The 20,090-nt window shown below is 40.2% G+C and overlaps 1 protein-coding gene across 1 annotated transcript in view; it reads left to right on the top strand.

Moving 5' to 3' along the window:
- The first annotated feature begins 6,085 nt into the window (after positions 1-6,085).
- The window catches only part of AKAP6 (A-kinase anchoring protein 6), a 485,646-nt gene continuing 471,641 nt past the window's right edge, over positions 6,086-20,090 (top strand). The window contains exon 1 of the mRNA XM_053670522.1: positions 6,086-6,206. The gene's annotated coding sequence lies outside the window, so the exon portion shown is untranslated. The remainder of the gene's footprint in view (positions 6,207-20,090) is intronic.

Below are 20,090 nucleotides of genomic sequence, written 5' to 3'. Positions count from 1 at the left end.
CTTTTCCCTCTTACAATGTACAGAACTGGAATAGGGCTGATTTCTGGCCCAAGCAGTTTCACCAGAACTCAGTTTCTTGTCTTTCAACCCAGCTGCGCCTTCTTCCTTGTGGGCTTTATTCTTAGACAGTTTTTTTTTTACTCAGGAATGCAAAATGGATGAGCAGGTTCCGATTTGACATTCTTTAGCATCAAAATCAGGAGGCAACAGGGTTTTCAATTAAAATCTCATCAGCTTCAGTGGTGTCCCATCCCCATTTCTGAACTAATTTCTGTAGGTCAGGGGGATGGACATACAAGCTGATTGGCTTAAGACTGAGTCACATGCTCCATTTCTTTAGCTGGAGTTCCACCCAAAGCATATGTTAGAATGTGGAAGAGGTGATGTCTGAGACAGAATAATAAATCCAAACATCAGGAAATGACAATAATAATTGAACTTCTATATCATTATTATGGCTGCTCTGACCACCAGTGATTCTACTCTGACCACCAATGATTAATAATTTTCAGGCAACAATTTCTGCTTTGCACGGTTATCTGAAGAAAGTACAAGGGATGCTGAGCATTCAACAATAAGAGCTGCAAATGTCCACTGTAGTTTTGTGTCCAAATATTTTTGGCTTCCAAATATTTTCAGAAAGTATATGAAGTGTACTGATTTAAGCAGCATTCACAACCAGTATGTGGTCATATAGGCATGTGGTCAAAATATTTGAATACTTTTATATTTTGTGGACAAAGGTTAATTTTGAAGCCAGAATTGGACATTGTTGGTAGAGAGTTAACTAAAGCCTTTCTCCTTCTGCATGAGAGTCTGGTCTTTGGTTGACTTTGTAGATCTGTTCCCCTGGAAACCTAAAAGTGATAAAATGTCAATAATATTTCTAGGCAACATTGCTTAGGGTACAATCGACTTTTGGTTAGTAAAAATGGCTACCTGGAAGTAGAGAAATTTCCTTGGGTTGGCACTAACTCTGCTCTTTAAGAGGAGCTAGTTGTCCATTCTGTCCATGGGCCTGGCTCTGGGGGACCCCCAGGAGGTCTGTCCACTCATTGTATTCTCTGGCTACATCTGAAGTGGGTGATGAGGGGTAAGCCCTGTTGGTCTGGATTGAGATGACTATAAATCTTGAGAGGAAGCCATAATTTGGGGCTTCTCTGAGTGCAGTGACTCTTGTAACTTGGCATATTTTTTGCAGGGACTCTGGAAGTTATGCTTATGAAATTGTTACAAGATACTGGCTTCTATGTGGAATAATGCTTTTAAGACTGGTCTTGAACTTGCCTAATGTGTTCTCATTGGTCTTGAACTGTCGTCTAGGGGACAGATAGAGTAGTTTCGGGACACTGGATTGCTGCAAGACTACTGCAGAAGAGCAATGCCCTGCTGGCTCTTTCTCTGAGCAGCCCAGTGCCAAATGCTGGCTAGGATAGTCTTGTGTGTCTGAATGTTCAGCTGAGCCTAAGAGAGCCTAAGAAGGTGGTGGTACAGATAGATGGAAAATGTAGTCTGAAATAAGGTTCAGATTTCTGATCTCATAGTGTGGCAGAGACTAGGTAATTGTGCATTATACCTGTTTGCTTGTTTTTTTTTCTTCCTGGGATCAAAACTAGACTTCATTTACCAGCCCTTTGCAGTATGTGTGGCCACTTAAATAAGTTCTAACCAATGGAATGTGGATGGAAGTAAAGAAGAATAATGCTAGACCTGGCCCATAAAAACCTTCCCTGTGTTTTCTCTAAATGCTCAGTGAATGCCAAGGGCTCTAGAGCTTACAGGGATGTCCAACCTTTTGGCATCTCTGGGCCACAGTGGAAGAAGGAGAGTTGTCTTGGGTCACGCACTAAATGCATTGTGACATGTAATGGTAAAAAATCTCATAATGTTTTAAGTCAGTTTACGATGCTGCGTTCATAGCCATCCTGAGCTGCACGCGGCCTGTGGGCCACGGGTTGGACCCCCCTGAGAGGAATGTGAAACTCAAGATAGACTCTGGATAACCATGGACAAGGTCACCTGCAACTGGGAATATCCATTTAGACTTCAAGTAAACAAGAAATACACACTTATTGTATTTAGCCCAAATAATTTGGAAGCTTACCTATGAAATTAGCTAGTATTCCCCTAACAGTTGTTAACTAACATTCCTCAGATCTAGAAATTTTCACACTGTTATGCTAAGGGGCCCAGGCCTCACATTTCCAGGAATGGCTTTCAGATTTTTTTAACTCCTAAAATACAGACACAAGATGTATATACCATGAGCTGATGATTTGGAAATAAAAGTCATTTGCTCCTGAAATGGTAAAGATTTGGGTTGCAATTCCTAACTGTAATTGGGGGAAAATGTCCAGGAGAAAACATTTGTGTACATGCTGCTCTGACTGTACTAACACCACCGAATTTCTGCCTTGCCAGTCCAGGATGGCAGAGAAAGAGTGGGTTGTGCTGGAGATGAGAGCACACTTTCTTTCTCTTCTGTAGACCCCAGGCTGCATCAGGAGCTCAGCATGGAGGGGTGGAGAGGGGTTCTAGTGCATGCTGTTTATATCACGTTTTCCATACTGTTAGTTGACAGCCAGTGGAACAGTAGTAAAAACCAAATTTTATGGTTAAATAAATTAGGAAAATACTATAGACTGTATTTCCCTTATGGGACAGTCTCAGTGCATATTAGCACATCGGTCTCTGAGAAAGTCTATAATAAGGGAACCTGTTTGTACCATTGTCAGTTTATAACAAATAGTAATAAATAATATTGTAAATGTATTATATTATTATTATATTTTATAGTTTATTAAATTGTTGTTAAAATTTATCTATAAATAATTTATCTGTAATAAAACCATCCCAATGCTCCAGTGGGTTTATTTCTCACTCACTGCAGTTCCATGTGGGTCAGTGGGTAGTTGGGAGAGAACAGTGGTGCCTCTTGCCATTCAGGGACCTGGGCTCCTCTCACGGTGTTCTTCCAGGGCCTGACTTCTACACTAGATTCGTTGCACCCGGTTAGTAGGGGAGGGAGGATGGAGAAGGCACATGCAGGTGCACTGGAGATGTGCCGCAGAAGAAGAGGACATGGAGATTGATGAGCAATCTCAATAGCTATGACAAGTTTTCCTGCTGTCCCCCAAATATCTCTTTGCTTCCTCTCCACTTACAACATACATATTCCCATCCTAAGGAGCTACCCAAAGTCCCAGCTAGTCTCTCCAGTAAGCGGAGAATTCAGGATTTTTTGGTGATGCAGAGTTTTCTCTGTCAGAGGCAAAATGAGAGACATGTGGTCTCTGCCTCACAGCTATTTTCTGAAATCCTTCTACAAGCATACCTTAGATATGTTGCAGCTTCAATTCCAGACTCCTGCAATAAAGCAAATATCATAATAAGGAGAGTTACGATATTTTGCTGGTGGAGGATCCTGCCTCCATTTTGTGAAACATGTAAACCGCAATAATATGAGGTATACCTATGATCACTCAGGTCTGAAACTCCCTGCCTCAATTCATTGATCTGGATGTGATTCTGCTGTCCAGGAGAAACTTATTTGTTTGTTATTGCCTAAGACCCTGGCTCTGTGCTCCAAGAGGATCCCCTGTTCACTACTTTCCCTGAACTCATCTGAAGAGAGTGGTGAGGAGTAAGTCCTCCCTGGTAGCTGTGCAGACTTCGCAAGCCACTTCCTAACCATCTCATTTCAGAGTCAAGGATTTGGCTGGACCTACAGGTGAGAGTTAAAGAGCCTCCACCAATTAGGGTGAGTGGACTATTAATGACAGTATTAACCAGGTTTGACAGTTTCATGGTACTGCTGGTTTTCAAATGCTTGTAGATACATTATTGTACGCTACTCTCAAAACCAGCTCATGAGGTAGGGATGTGGGGTCAGTGAGAAAGGCCACTGGGAAGTCCACAGCGCATTACTACGGGCCCATTCACCAGGAAAGACAACACTCCTGACTCGCTTCTGCTCTGTGGGCCTCCTTTTTACCCAGTCTGGGCCATTCTGTTATGCAGCCAGTTTAGGTTGTTAAAAGTCTGACCAGGCCTCAGATTTGTTGAGTCATCCATCTCTTTCCACCAAATGACTTGCTTTTGGCAAAGGAAGCTGAGACGATTCCTCAAATTCTGAGAAGCCAAATTCAAGCCTGGAACACCTGACCCACCTTGCTCTCTCTTTTCTACAGAACCATAGAAGTTTGGATCTGAAAACGATGATAATGTTGTTTTTGTTCCATCTTCTTCAGAGGTGCCTTCAAGGCACTAGGTATGGTTTGGGGGTTGAGAAGGGTTCATTAGTCTTGGCTCTTGGGTTCTCCCACCCCTCAACCAAGGCAGACCAGATTTGGTCTGTTTCATTAGAAGTGGAACCCTTTGGTTCCACTACTAACAAAAACGCCTTGAAAATCACGGCTCATAGCTAAAGCCATCATCTCTGCAGATGAAAAACTTGAGGCCCAGAGAGGTTAATTGATTGGCTTAATGTCACACAGGTGCTCATTGGAGGAACTGGCATTAGCACCTGGGTTTTCTGAATCCCAAATAAATGCTCTTTGCACTCGAGTGGCTTCCTGTTATTCCCCTTGGTGTGACATGTGGCCTAAGTTAAAGGGTAGGAGTCAGTCTCTGCCCATGACTGAGAGCATGGGTGACTTGGGCAGGCAGCCTCGCCTCTTGCTCTTGATATCCAAGCTCCTCATTAATGAAGCAGGAACAATCCTGGCTCCTCATCCAGGGCAGAGCTGCTCTGTGCATGGCTGATGGTGCACCCTGCTAGGATCTTGGCACCTCTCATGCATTTTATCAGCCCCTATTTGACAGAGGATTGCCTGAATTCCTTCTGCCATTCCATCCCCCCAACCCCCATGCAGTTGACTAATAGTACCATTTAAAATCTCAAGTAGGAGGGGACAACATAATTGTCTCGTTAGACTTTGGACTTCTAGAATGTTGTTCTTATCCAGAGGTGAAGATGGAGTGGATGGAGGTCAGCTTGATTCTGTCTCTATCCATGTTCTGCGAGTATTAAATATGCAAGAGATGGCTGCTCTGTCCATGGCTCCTCCCCCTTAGTTCTCACCACATAATATTTGTTTTTGCTCAGGACTGGAAATGAGTGATTGCTTTAGATTTGCTTTTCTTTTTACCAACTGGGGAAATATCTCACTGTGTCCTGTTTAAATGTGTCTTTTCACACAGTCTCAGCTTTTGTGGGAGAAGGGGCATGAGTAATTTTCTCCTGGGTGTCTTATTGCCCTGAAGAGAGGAGAACAGAGCTCCAATGTTTGGAATGCCAATGATTTAGGAAGTTTCTAATGGGTCTGCCACTTGTTCTGACCATGAGATTTGGTCCCAGAAAAGACTCTTGCATTTGGCTGTAAGTGGGAAGGGTTCTTCAGGCCAAGGAAAGGTGCCCTGGAAGTTAAGGTTTGTGTGGTGCGTCCCATGCCCAGATTCTAAACCTCCTTCCACATGCCTGTTTGATGCTCGAGTGAGTGCTGGGGCTACTCTGCATGAGAGGGGTCTGTGGGTTGGTACCCAGGAGGGAACTTGGTAAGGGCAGCCTTCATTGGAAGGAGTTTGCCCATGTTTTGAGAATTAAAGCCTATTTACTTTATAATTACAGTCACTTTCTCAGCTGTTTATATTCCAGTTTTAATTCTTTTTTTGCTCCCTACTTTCTTTTTTGGTCCTTGGCAAATAAGCAAAAATTATTTTTCAATAACTTCTAAAAAGGTATTGTGATGCTGTCCAGAGAAGAAAAAGTGATCAAATTGCCTAACAGAGGGACACTGTTCATTTGAGTCTGTATTTTCTCAGTACTAAACCTATGTACCCCTCCCCTACTAAATGTATAACAACAAAGTAGGAGGTAATTTTTATTTTCTCTGAAGTGCCTTCAGGGAAATCCCTTTTAAATCTATGGATGTTAGTCCAATGAGGGATCCTCTTCCTTTGGTCTAAATTTTGCATATCGTCTGTTTCTTACAGGGCTTCCGTATTGTCTCAGGCTCCACTGGAAATGCAGCAAGGATTCCTGGCACATCCCAGTTGCCATAGCAACAGCAGTCTTTCCCATAATGAGCTGCATCATCTGAACTGATGTCACAGCATCATGCAGCAGGTCAAACAAGGCATCTCCTAGTATTGCATCCTACAGATGTGCTGTAAACATCAAAAGAAGACAGTGGGAGCAGGAGATGGTGAGTGTTGAATGTCTGGGCATTAATTGCATGGTTGTTTTGTTGGTTAGTCTGTGTCTGCTAAGGCGGAGATGGGGGTTGTTGTCTGCTTAAAATGGACTAGGGGAAGAAGGGCTGTTTTACCCAAATCTGTTTTTCAGGCTGCTGGGTTAAGACAAAGGCCTATAAGAATCATAAAGAAATCAAAATGTATGAAATTTTTCTTGCTCCACCTCTGCCTATTTTTAGTGTTCTCATGGATTTTTTCATAAGCATAAGATAATTTCCTATTGTAAAATCCCAAATAGGCTCTAAAATGAGTTGTTTACAGTTTTTCAACATTGTAAAGATGTACATATATATTTTAGTAGGGCAGAACTAATTGTTCTCCTATTTGCTCTTGTGATTTATGAAATATTTAGTGACTTGCAGTATGAAATTCAGTGTTTACTTCGGTTGGGTTTTAGTTTCTCCATGGCAAGGAATGACTGCTGAATAAGCACTTGACATAACCCTGATGTGAAAGGGGATCTCTTGCAAGACAGAATTTATTAAAAACCTGGGGACCCAAACCACATAAAATTACTGGAGCCTTTTGATTTATATGGTAGTCCTCCAAGTTGTGTCCTTCATAGTTAGTTGAAGGACTGCCACAATGTTTTTCCATCTCTAGGTAGTCTGTAAAATAGCTGGAGTTGTTTGCAGGCTGACTTGTGACAAGGTTCCTCTCTGCGGCAGTTGCTGTGAAGGGTGGCCCTGATGAGAGCCTCTGAAAGTGGCAGTGGTGTTGCTACGTTTGTTTAAGTTTAGCCAGAATCTGGCAAGATGCATAAATAGCAGGGTCGTCAGTGAGTGTGCTGAATACAGCTCAACTCAATTCAGAAACTCCTGGTAAACATGTATCATCTTCATTTCAACTCCCATCTCTGTTTTTGGGCATTTTCATTATATTTTTTTACCCTAAAAAATATGTGGTCTGACAATGTCAGATAAGGAACAGTGTGTTGCCTTTTGTTTTGGGAAATAAACTAGGTTTCCCTGGTGCCGCTGATTGCTACTAAGGGAGAGAAAGGCAGAGGCACATGTCAGTTCAATTGATCAATATGTCCACTTGGAATCAGGGAGTGGTCTTTTGGCTCAGTGCTGCTGAGTTGACAGTTTTTGTTTGAGAAGTCTTATAGGAAAGAATAGCAACCCTGAGTTCCTCTTCTTTTAAGCTATTTGTTGGGCCAGAAAGGGATGCATCATACGAAGCAGGAAGGGCAATCCTCTAGCCAGCTTGGAGTGATTTTTTTTTTTTTGCACAGAGTCAGGCATATTGGTCCCATTAGGCACTAGCTGAAATGAAAGGCCTCAGATTTTAATTAGTTTTTTTATACACATCACGCACATGCTACTCTTGGTCCTTTAAGCTTATGTGGCTGACATGCAGCTGTATGGGATAGGAGAGGTCAGCTCAGCCTGGCTTTATTGCAAGCACTTAGGAGCACGAACTGTTCATTCCCTGCTTTTTTTGTCATATAATGTGAACAGAAAGCTCTGCTGGGAGTGCTGGGTGTGAACACAGCTAAGTCAGAAGCTCTAAGGTGACAGGGAGGAGTGCTAGATGGTGATGGGGGAAGGGACAGCATGTCTAGTGGCTGGATTATGAGTCTAGAGAAAATCACTCAGTGCCCATTAGAATTCTTTTAAAGTATTACTTCTGAGGAAATGAAGAAAGATTTATTTGGTAAAATGAATTACTAGGAGTAAAAATAACCAAAGGCAGCATTTTAATGAGTTTTTTATTTGCTTAATTTTTATTTCTTTTGTCTAACAGTGCTCTCAGCTGCTTCATCATGGGTGACTTGTACAATTACTGGAAGTATTCAGAGCTAGATTCCTTAAGGGCAGTGTTAGAGAAAAGTGGAGTCATGCTTTGAGAGTGGAAGTGGCGCTGGTGGGTGTGGGCTGCCGCAGTTGTCTGGGAGAATATGCTTCTAGTTCAGAAGAGCCCGTAATCTCCCTCTGCCACTGCAAATGTTGAAAATGCAGTTACAGTTCCTCAACTTTATGCTTTTATGTTTTTTTTTTTTTTGCTCCAGGAGAACAAAGCCCTGGCAATGGGAGCTGTCATCCTGGTGTTTGGTTTCTTCGCACAGGGCCACAGCCTGTGCTGCTCTTTGATTAGCTGCATGCCTTAATTACTGGCGAAGTCTATTTCAGTTGCCTTAGTTTTATGTTTAATAGATCCCCAAGGGGTGGATGGGACAAGTGAGTATGGGGGAGGGGAGTGACTGCTGTATGGCTACATTTAGTGGTGTTTCACTGAAACTTCCTAGAATTTAAAGAATTTTTTTCACAGTGACAGGTGAATGATCATCATGACTATCCTTACTGTGTGGCCCAGTTTAGACTATGGAAGCCTCACAAGAAGCTGACAAGAAGTACTGTGCCTTAGGTTATAGCTTTCTTTACCAAATTGCAGTTACAGAGAAGTTAACTAGTCCATGGTGGGGGTGATAAAAATAGTGATCGTAAAAACCACAGCCATCTCTTATTCAGCTCTTATGTATCAGGTACTGGACTTAGCATTGTATATGTATATATATTATTTAGTTCTTATAATGACATTATGAAGTAGAGAGTTAATAATCTTTATAGGATTAGGTGTTAATATTCACATCTTGCAGAAACTTAGTCTTAGGCAGGTTAACAAATTTGGCCAAAGTCGTATAGTTAAGAAGTGATTGGTCCAGAATTTCAAACCACTGTGATTTGGCTATGGCACCCTTATGCTGACCCAGTCATCTTAGTTTTATAACATCTCAACTGTGCATACTATACAGATCAGTCATCATCTTCACACTCACCCACCCCTTCTCATTCTAACTGGAAAATCAGATTTTATGTGCAGAATGAAATCCCATTTACAACACTGAGATCAATTTTACTGCAGGAATGAATGTGATTCTTGGTCAGATTCTACTCTGATGCAGAATTAATGCTCAGACTTTGTGCCACTACCCTAGTTTGACATATTTTTCTAGTAGGATTAGCATATGGGAAATGCTGCACAAATGCACGTGGACATGGTAGAGTGGCAATAAAAGCAGGTCTTACCTGAGTCAGTAATGACTCAGATTTGTTTTACCTGTCTTATCAGCTTCATATGTCATGCTCTGATAACTTTAAGGTATTTGCATTCTCTGCCAACACGAGGCAAGGATAGAAGAGAAACCTCTCATAGTGAGGAAGGTGTACTCTGAATCCACCTCTTGGTCGAGAAGATAAGAGTTATTTTGCTGAGTGTATCAGTGGCTGAATCCAGACGCTCCCTATCTCTGACAAAGTACAAGAAAGGCAGTCTTGTGCAACATCCTGGAAGCCTGGTGTTTAAGGAGAGCTGATACAGTCATCGCTGCATCATTTGCCCATCCCCAGTTACCCACGCCCAGCGTCATTACTGGGCTCCAAGGGCCGTTCTTTGTTTGACTGTGGGCTAATGCACACACTGATGGTACATTGATATTGATTCTGGTATGGTGGATACTTAGACATATTATTCCACAGAGCTCATTAGCCTTTTCTAGGTTCTGAAAGGAAATTAACCTTTGTCCTAGCCTTCTCCAAGGAGGCCCAAGTTCATGTCTGCATGAGCTATAAGAATGAGAGACTGATCAGGAAGCAACCCAGTTATCAAGTGCAGTGACTAAGGGAATTAGCTTCCAATTAGGGAATGAAAAAGCCAGTGGAATTTAGGGAAGTTTGTTGTCCTGCTACATGTCTCATTTTCTTCTCTTTCCAATCCTAGAATTAGTGAATGATAATTTGTTTTGATCCTATGGTTTCAGTTCAACAAGTATTTATTGAGTATTTACTATGTTCCAGGCAATGTCAGTGAACATAGCAGTGAACAAGACTGTTGCAGATCTTTCCCCCGCTGCATTCTAGAGCAGGAAAACAAAAGTGAACAGGTATATTTGTAGTGGAATAATTTATTCTCTCTGATATTGTAAGACTATTTTTATTTCTATTTACTTCTATTCCATGTGCTAATAGATAAGCCCGTTATCTCTGCCCATATGGATAGGTGCAAATGCATGTATGGTCCACATATGCTGGGAAAATAACTGCATATGTTGTTTTTTTCTGCTTGTGTTTGGATTAGAATCTTGCTGGGAGTGGACAAAGCCAAAATGGCATTAGCATTTTGTGGGTATATGCTATTCTGAAAAATAATAACTATAAACAACCAAGAAGTACATGTCTATTTCAGTTGACGATTTTTTATTTTTATAGAAGAAATTTCTCAGCTTTAAAAACTCTTTGTCCAGACAGCCCTCTAAATCGAAAGTTCTAGCCAGCATGCCAGTGGAGGTGTGTGCCACATGGGGGTAAGTGCACCAGTTACCTCCAGCCATCCACCCTGGCGTGCTTTACAAACATCACTTTAAACAGGAGGCCTTTCTCTAAATTATCATATTAACTAATGTATTCAAAACTATGATGGTATTTTCATAAATTTTCATGAAATTTTTCAGGTGCATATTCACTCATGTATAAGGTATGTCTGACTTGGGACAGTCACTTGCAGAGTGACCATTCCTCTTTGATGGCTATTGCACAACCACACTCTGTACATGGGCTATGAGTGGGAAGGCTTTTCAGGGGAATATCACTTTTTTTAAAAGTATATTTTATTGATTATGCTATTACAGTTGTCCCATTTTTTTCTCCCCTTTGTTTCCCACTGCCCTGCAGCCTCCCTCCTACCAGCATTCCCCCCCTTAGTTCATGTCCATGGGTTGTACGTATAAGTTCTTTGGCTTCTCCATTTCCTATACTATTCTTAACCTCCCCCTGTCTATTTTCTCCCTACCGTTTATGCTACTTAGTCCCTGTACCTTTTCCCCCATTTTCTCCCCTTCCTCTCCCCCTCCCCACTGATAACCCTCTATGTGATCTCCATTTCTGTGATTCTGTCCTTGTTCTAGTTATTCACTTAGGTTTTTTTTTGTTTTTTTTACATTCAGTTGTTGATAGTTGTAAGCTTGTTGTCATTTTACTGTTCATAGTTTTGATCATCTTTTTCTTAGATAAGTCCCTTTAACATTTCATATACTAAGGACTTGGTGATGATGAACTCCTTTAACACGACCTTGTCTGGGAAGCACTTTATCTGTCCTCCCATTCTAAATGATAGCTTTGCTGGATAGAGTAATCTTAGATGTAGGTCTTTGTCTTTCATGACTTTGAATACTTCTTTGTAGCCCCTTCTTGCCTGCAAGGTTTCTTTTGAGAAATTAGCTCATAGTCTTATGGGAAGTCCTTCGTAGGTAACTGTCTCCTTTTATCTTGCTGCTTGTATGATTTTCTCTTTATTTTTAATCTTGGGTAATATAACTATGCTATGCCTTGGTGTGTGCTTCCTTCGGTCCAATTTTTTTGGGACTCTCTGAGCTTGATGGACTTCCTGGAAGTCTATTTCCTTGGCCAGAATAGGGAAGTTCTCCTTTATTTTTTTTTTCAAAAAGAGCACCCCTATGATTTGGATGTTGGAATGTTTAAAGTTGTCCTGGAGGTTCCTAAGCCTTTAATTTTTTTTGAATTCTTGTTTCTTCATTCTGTTCTGGTTGAATGTTTATGTCTTCCTTCTGCTCCAAATTGTTGACTTGAGTCCCAGTTTCCTTTCCTTTCACTGTTGGCTCCCTATATATTTTTCATTATTTCACTTTGCATAGCCTTTATTTCTTCCTCTATTTTATGACCATACTCAACCATTTCTGTGAGCATCCTGATTACCAGTGTTTTCAACTCTGCATCTGATAGGTTGGCTGTCTTTTCATTGCTTAGTTCTATTTTTGGAGGTTTGATCTCTTTTTTCATTTGGGCCATATTTCTTTTACTCAGTGCACCCATTACTTTGTAAGGGGTGGAGCCTTTGGTATTTGCCAGGGTGGGGCATGTGGAGGAGGGGTCTGAGAGGGAACAATGCTGCTTGCTCAGCTTTCCACTGGCTTTAAGACACTTTCTCCATTACCCACAAGCAAATTCTGATGCTGATTCCTGAGTGGGTTGGTTTGTGTATGTTTTAGGACCCTGTGGGTCTCTCCAGTGAATTCTCCTGTGAGGCTGGGAGTTTCTTCTGCTGCCACAATCCTCACAGGTTTTTACAGCCAGAGGTTTGAGGCTTTACTTTCCCATGCTGGAACCCTGGGTTGTGCAGTCTGTCTGCTCTGCAGTTGTTCCTCCTGGTTTATCTGCACACAAATGTGGGACTGCCGAGTCCACCAGCTGCTTGCGCCTTGCCCGCCCTGGTTCTCCAGCTGCTGCCTTGCTGCATATCTTCTCCATCCCAGCTGCCCATCTCTGCCCTTCCTACCAGTCTGAATGAATATTTCTTCTTTACCTCCTTGGTTGTCAGACTTCCAAACAGTTTGATTTTCTGGCAGTTCTGGTTATTTTTTGTTTTTAAATTTGTTGTCTTTCTTTTGATTGTGTGAGGAGCTGAAGTATATCTACCTATGTCTCCATCTTGTCCAGAAGTGGGAATATCACTTTTTAAAGGACTTTGATCATAGCTATGGATTTTTAGATGTTTTGAATTAATAAAGTACAAGATTTTTTTCCTACAAGCACATGTGTCAGCAGCTGAATCCTCCAGTTGGTTTTAAGACTTGATATGAACAAAGGAGAGACTTTATTTCCTTTATAAGCCACCAGCCATATTTTATTCTGTTATTAAGAACACATGCTCCAAACTCTTCCAGTCATCTTGCAACTGTGCTTTGAGTCATAAGGGGAAATGGTGAGAAAATGGGGAACCTTTAGGACAGGGTCTCAAACTGGGTGATTTATCAGCTGATTGTTGGCCTGCAGTTTGTTTTATGGCTCCTGGGCAGGCTTCATGGGTTTGCAACCTGTGCAGGCCCATAGAGCCCTGTGCTCAGGAGGATCTGCATTTGGTTTAGTGCATCTTGAAATTCTTAGTAATTTTTGAGCAAGGAATTCTGCATTTTTATTTTATACTGGACTCTGAAAATTACATAGCCAGTCCCATATGGTCCCTTTGATATAAAAAGAAAGGATACACAAATCTGAGTTTTAGCCCTGTCAGTAAGATTAGGTGATGTGGCTCACTTGACAAGACTTGACTGCCTTAGATGGAGCAGTATTCTCCAAATTGTAATGGTCTCCCTCAGTTCCTGTCTATTTATCCCCAGTGCTGCTGCTTGAGCACTGTGGTTATTTGAGTTTGAGACTTCTGCTCTGGAACAATTCAGATAGAAACTGTAGAGCTTAAAAAAACTAAAGTACCATTGTCAAAACAATCCTGAGCCAAGACCCTGTTCATGGTAATCAGAGGCATCCATGGCAATTCAGCACCAAGCTCAGTAATTCAGTAGCATTTCGTTTATAGGCAATGGGGGACATATTACATTACACTTTGAGATATTTGGTAGGTATGGCTTATTTGTCACCACCATTGCTTCCAGGGGAGAAATTAAATCTTCTCTTCAAAGCAGGCTAATTAACCATCCTATTGGTTCATTGTTTATATTACTTCTCCTGCCCTTTCTTTTACTACTTGATTACTTTTATCACCTTCTTTGTTTAACTCATTTAAATTACACAACATTTTTATGCTGGCTGGGTATTTTTTTAGCATTATCCTTTTATTTTATTCTCTTTCCTGGAGGCTGGGTACCTATGATTTGAAGTTGTATTACTACAGGAAAAGTTCACATTTTTTTTTAATTAAAAAGGGAATTACAGTCAATACTTATAATGAACCCTTCTCCAACAGGGCAGTTCTGGCCATGCTAATGTTCATAAGTCCAGATCTGCCATTGCTGTTATACTAATGAGAGACTGGTGACAGACTTCTGGACTTTGTAGTAGGTGAAGCATTCTCACCCACTGTGTGACAGCGAGAAATGGCTGTGTTAATTTGAAGATGTGTGGAGAATTGTTAGAGAGTTCATATGAATGACCATCCTTGCCATACAGGAAAAAGGTAATTTATCTTTGTTTTTTCAGCTGACTGTAAACAAGGACCTGACAAATCTAAAACTGACTCTTGTTATCTCTTAGAAGACTGCAGTGGGACAAGAACTCACAGACTTGCTCTGTACCCTGAAACAATCCTAACGCCTACCACATTCACCATTGTACAAGTTGCAAAACCAGCCATTTCAGATAATTTCACCAGTAGTCAGCAATCAACAAATGTGTATAAAATGTCTACCATGTCCAAGATCATGTGCTGAAGGAACACACACTTTCAAATTAGGATGACCAAAGGCACGCACATGTATATTACTTGGAGGGCTTGTTGTAGATTTAACACTGTGTTGTTTGGGCTCTGCTTGTGGAAAACCCTGATTAGTTCTTCCCTTAGTCTGCAGCTACCGAGATGGAGCTCCTGTTTTTTCTTAAATAAACTCATTACTTTTTTTGGCCCACTTAAAATTATTTTCTCCTGTACCCCCAAATACACACTCAGCTTTTTCAAGTCATAGTGCTCATAGTTTGTTTCTACCCCACCAGTCTCCTATCACTGTCCCCTTCTGCAAGAGCTCTGGACCCCGGTGATCCTCCCTGTTAGCAGTCCCCCAGGCCTCCATCTCTCCTGCCATCATTTATCCCCATCACATGAGCATAAAGACAACCCATCAAAAGTGAAATAACACTGTAGCTTCTGATAGCTAATTCACTTATTTCACTGTATTTAAACTGTGGTTTTTTTGTGTGTGAATTAAAGGAACAACTCTTTAAAAGCCATATTAGTCACTCTTATAGGCTGTTATCAGACATCGATTAGAAATAATTAAGAAAGCAAGGCCTTACTGATGGAAGACTATATGCAAACATGGAAATGGGTGTGCAAAGGTAGTTTTACAATAATTTGTTCTTTAGTTATTATTATTACATTGCATTTTAAATTAAAAATAAAGAAAAATAAGGGGATGGAGTGGTGAGATGGTGAGCAACACGGCAAGGTGCCAGAGGGGTGCACATTTCTGCAGCTTTGCCTGGGAGTGGCATGAAGCTTCTACCCACTGTAGCGAAATACCCGTCTCAGAAAAGCAGCTGCTTAAGGAGAATGAATGGTTCTGAAAATAAAGCTCAAGGTAAAAATAACCACAGAACCAGGCATGATTGCTTAGACAATCAATAAAGAATCAAATTAGTGAATTAAGCCATTATTGTTTTCACCAATTTAGTAATAAATAACTGACAACATGATTTTTAAACATTTGAACTTTGGCTAACCAAACTGAAAAGGTGTTTAGGGTTAAGGCATCAGGAGATGGAGTGAATCAAGAAGGGAAACTAGGCCATCGCTCTCACAGGCCCACTGGGTCTGCCTACCTCCCTCACTGCTCATCTCCTGCATGGAGGCTCTCAGTCTTTGCACACGTGTCTGTGTCAATTGTTGGATTTTAGGGTTCGAAAACCCAAAATGGAAACCTCTCACTTGGGGCAAACCATTGCAAACAAATCACTCTAGGTTTGGTAATTTGAGGTTCTAGAGTCTCTTTGAGAAGGATCATTGGTTTTTATTTCAAGCCAAAAGGTAGCACTCAGCTTGCTCTTTCTTGTTTGGGCATCAAGCACCTATGGTATATATACAAGGATAGCGTTCGGATCTAGCATATAGGAATCAGAGAAAATCATCGTATCAGAGACCATGGTTTTTATTTCCTGAAAGAATGATTAAAAAGTTAAGACAAAACATGTTTACTCACCTTTACAGCAAATAAACCTAATAATACAAATCAGGACAAAGAAAAACCCTCTAAGTTAAAAATAATTTGGAGAAACATGTCTCTTCTTAAGCTGGTTATGTTACCTCTTTCTCGGCCCTCTGCCTCTTAGCCTGGCAGGTGGATGTTGAAGCTAAGTATACTTACCTTTGAATCTTAGCTCTAACATAAAATTGTTAGATCTGTGATTTTGAGCTTCTCAGAGTGTCATGTTTTTCCCATTTATAAAATGGGAAAAATACTCATTTTACAAGATAAAGTGAAGTATTTCTATGTAAACTTATTGGCACAAAGCTGGTATTTGATAAATACAAGTTATTATTACTTCACTACTCATATTCTGTGAGTTAAAATTATTACTCCCCTGAGAAGAAATGTAATTTTTCCTTAAATTCAATCCCAAAACCAAGAAAATAATTTTCAGAGCTTTTGTTAGTGGAAAGAAAAGCCCTTTAATATATTTTAAATGCTTATACTGTGGTAGGCACATATATTATATTACTTGCCTTTTCTTGCTTATTTTTCTCTATAGCACTTATCACCATCAGCAAAGTATATATTTTACTTATGTATCATTTGTCTCCCCTAAGTGTGAAGCTTGTTGCATGAGGGCAGAGATTTTTTTGTCTATTTTGTTCATCGATGTTTCCTTGGCTCCTAAATAGTGCCCATAGGTGGTAGGTGCTCCACAGATATTTGTTGCATGAGTGAACAGATTCACACAGCCCTATGAGGAAGGAAACATGATTGCACTCAGCACACAGAAACTGAATTTTCTTTTTCAGTGATGCTTTTCAAGGTTCTAAATGCCCTCGAATGATTCTTGCTGTTCCAGATAGCATGCCAAGAAACCCTTGTGGCAGATGGTTAGAGCATCACATAACATCCAATTATTCTAAATTCTTCTATTGAAAATAGGGATATTGCCCAGGCAGGTCTGATGGGCTTCTCCTCCCTATGGGGTTTCTATGAGGGAGCTGGGGTGTCACAGGTCACTTGAAAGATACATTGGTTCTACTGGTGGCTTTCTCTTTATTTCCATTTCTTTAGAGTGTTTGAGTCTCCTTCCAGAACAATTACTTATTCTCCTTTAAACCTTGAATCTTGCTCTAAATCTCAGATTGATCGATGAATTGGTGGACTTTGAAGGAATATTTAAGAAAAGCACCAGATAGGGAGAATGATATGCTATAGCAGTTGACCCTTCCTTATTGCTATTAAAATTTTCTATTGAAAAATAAAGCAAATAGGCAAACAGCAGTACAGTTGTTTGGCCAGAAGATCATACAGCCTCATAAATGGAGAAAATAATTAAGATAGCTGATCTAAAAATAGAATGCTGTGAAAATGGTTTGACTTTCAAGAAAAAGAATTTTACACCTGCTCACTAAGAAATACTCAATTCAAAAGCATGACATTTAGAATACATCTAAGTATTTCTCAGTGAGCAGGCATGAGGTTTTTTTCTTGAAATTCAAACCATTTTAAGAGCATCCTATTTTTAGAATTTTTTCTTCTTTAAAAGGGCAAAACTATTGAATATATCCAAAAGCAATTAGAAAAACATTCTGGGAAAAGGCAGTATTCTGGTTATTCTGTAATAAAAACAAGCTGAATAAGAAAATGTAGTGCTGTTAAATTGAAAAGCTCAGTGTTTTTACTTTATGTTTATGAAACATATTTACTACATTTGCTTTTTAGCAAATTCATCATACTACAAGATAAAAATTATGCCTCAAAATTTTCTCACATCTGCAATACATCCCATGGCTGTTGTAATATGCAAGGATGGTATTGTGTCTAAGTAGCATGTTACTCTGATATTTTAAGGAGCTCTGGACCGGAAGTAAGGAACCTGAGTTTTAGTGCCTGCTGACATAATCTTCCTAAACTTCAGTTTCACAATAAGACAAAAGGCTTAAATTTAAATGATTTTTGTTTCTTTTTAGCTCTAATATTTTATGGCTCCCTTGTAAGGATCGCTATGCCTTTCAATTATTCAGCTTCGTGGTTTTTCTAAGATGATGTTACATAGGATATTTTAAATTTGGTTAGTGCCCTCATGCAGATGAAAATGTTTTAATTTATACACCATTTAAATTTCATTCTTGAGTTTTTCATTAGCTTGGGTTTTGTAGTATTTTTGGTGGTTAAAATATAGCCAATACATAAGGTTTCACCTAAACTAACAAATTAGTTTTTCACAACACAATTTTTAATAGTTTGTTTATCTTGAAAATTCATATATTTTCTACTTGTTCTTTCTCTTTTTGTCTGTAACATATATTTTCTGTTGATGAGCTGAGGGAAGTATTTGGCTCTACTCTATCTGTCCTATCGGCTGTGGAATCTTTTTAGAAACTCACACTGCTTCTCCAGACATTCATAAATAATACCAGTACATGCGCTTTTATAAGGTCAAACGATGTGGATTCCCATTTTTGTAGGTCAAAAATGGTCATATATTGGCAGTTTCATGTGATTCAACCCAATACACTAACAATATTCCTTGGGTAAGGTGCTCAGCTTTGCTGAGCTCAGTCTCCTTGACTGGGAAGTGGAAACACTGATGTCTGCCTCATAGCCTTGCTCAAAAGAATGCCCGTGACTCCAAGAATGGTGCCTCTGCTCTCGGGTAAGTGGTCACGGTGCTGTTACTAGTCATCATCAGAGTACTCCCTCAGTTATAACTATCTAAATGTTTTATTAAAGAAACAAGCACATACACCTGAATATATTAAATGAGAAATGATCAATGAGAAGGGACAGATTCCTGGAAAGAGTTCTATTCTCTAGGGCAGTGTGTGCTTTTGAAAAGGTGCCCAGGGGACAGTTTGGGGGAGAATAGGGAAGTTGTCTTTTGTGTTATTGTCCAATATCAATGACTATCTCTGAAGCGATAATTTCACAGTTTATTGGGCATCTAATTCAACTATTCTCCTTTTTATATTTTATTTTTTGAGAGTAAGTACAGATTTCTTTTATGAACACCGTGGACTATTAAATTGTATGTATGTAGGTATTCATGTTATTGCTGTATAGATCAATGTGACATTCTGTGTAAAATCCAGGTCTCATTGGATTTATGAGAAGGGGTAGGGGGGCTTAAAAATTCCTTGAGCAAAACTGAATATATATCATTGTCCAATCTATGTAAGTGAAAAATGTTTGGTCCTTTTTCTTGAGTGGGATGGGAAAAAACTCTTTCACTAAACCAGGGCTCACATACCATCCACCTGAGGTCATATTCATCAGTTCTAACAAAGGTGCATTGCTAGCATGACAGTCATGACTGAGGATGTTTTTTGTGTGAGTCTGTGGCAGCCTGAAGTTTGGACAGGGACCAAATCTTAAGCGCACTTTTTGGGGGATGATCCCATGCTCATCAGTGACTTCTCCTGTAGCCATGTGCTGAATTCAGTTTTCTAGCCTCTGCTTATTTCTCCTGAGATTCAAACTATTTCTCTTCCTGAATCTTCCCTTCACTCTGCACATCTGAAATGATCTCATCCTTTTTCTCATTCCAAACTTATTTCTCTTCTGAATTCTGTCTGGAATAAAGCCTTATCTTCAGTCCCATCCTTCAGCGTACAGGCTGTGGGTCATCCTCAGCCTTCTATGTCACCTCTCCCCTCACTCAAGTCCTGCTGAATCACCAGTCCTGTAGCATTTCTAACCCTCTGAGATTTGGCAAAAATGAGCTTAGGATCACCCCAAATCATTTTTTATTATGTAATATACAGGTAAGGCATGCTCTCCCACCTCCTGGCTTCCCTTTTTCTTAGCCATAGACCTGGTATCACTAGGCATTTTCTCATGGACGTCCCTTACATCTCCACGACCTTTCTAGGTGTGCTCCCGTGACAGCCTGTGTGCAGGACAACGTCAGGTACCCCGTGTGGCTTAGCCTACTGTGAAGAAGAGGGGGAGAAATGCAGTGTTGTGAGTGCTGGGCAAGGACTGTAATGGAGAAGAGATGCGTTACCCTAGATGGAAAGAGCTTGTTACTTTTTCACTTTGAAATAAAAGTTTATCTGATCAGAGAGTCCTAAAAGTTGATATATAAAGTTACTACATCCTGACTCAAGAGGATTACATACTGCTGATTTCAGCACCAGGATGAATTTTTTTTGCAGGCATGATTCTCATTTGT

This window comes from Artibeus jamaicensis, unplaced genomic scaffold (genome assembly GCF_021234435.1).
Source record: "Artibeus jamaicensis isolate MK-2021 breed Jamaican fruit bat unplaced genomic scaffold, CSHL_Jam_final contig_588, whole genome shotgun sequence".
Lineage (NCBI taxonomy): Eukaryota > Metazoa > Chordata > Mammalia > Chiroptera > Phyllostomidae > Artibeus > Artibeus jamaicensis.
This window is presented reverse-complemented; position numbering and strand designations above follow the sequence as displayed.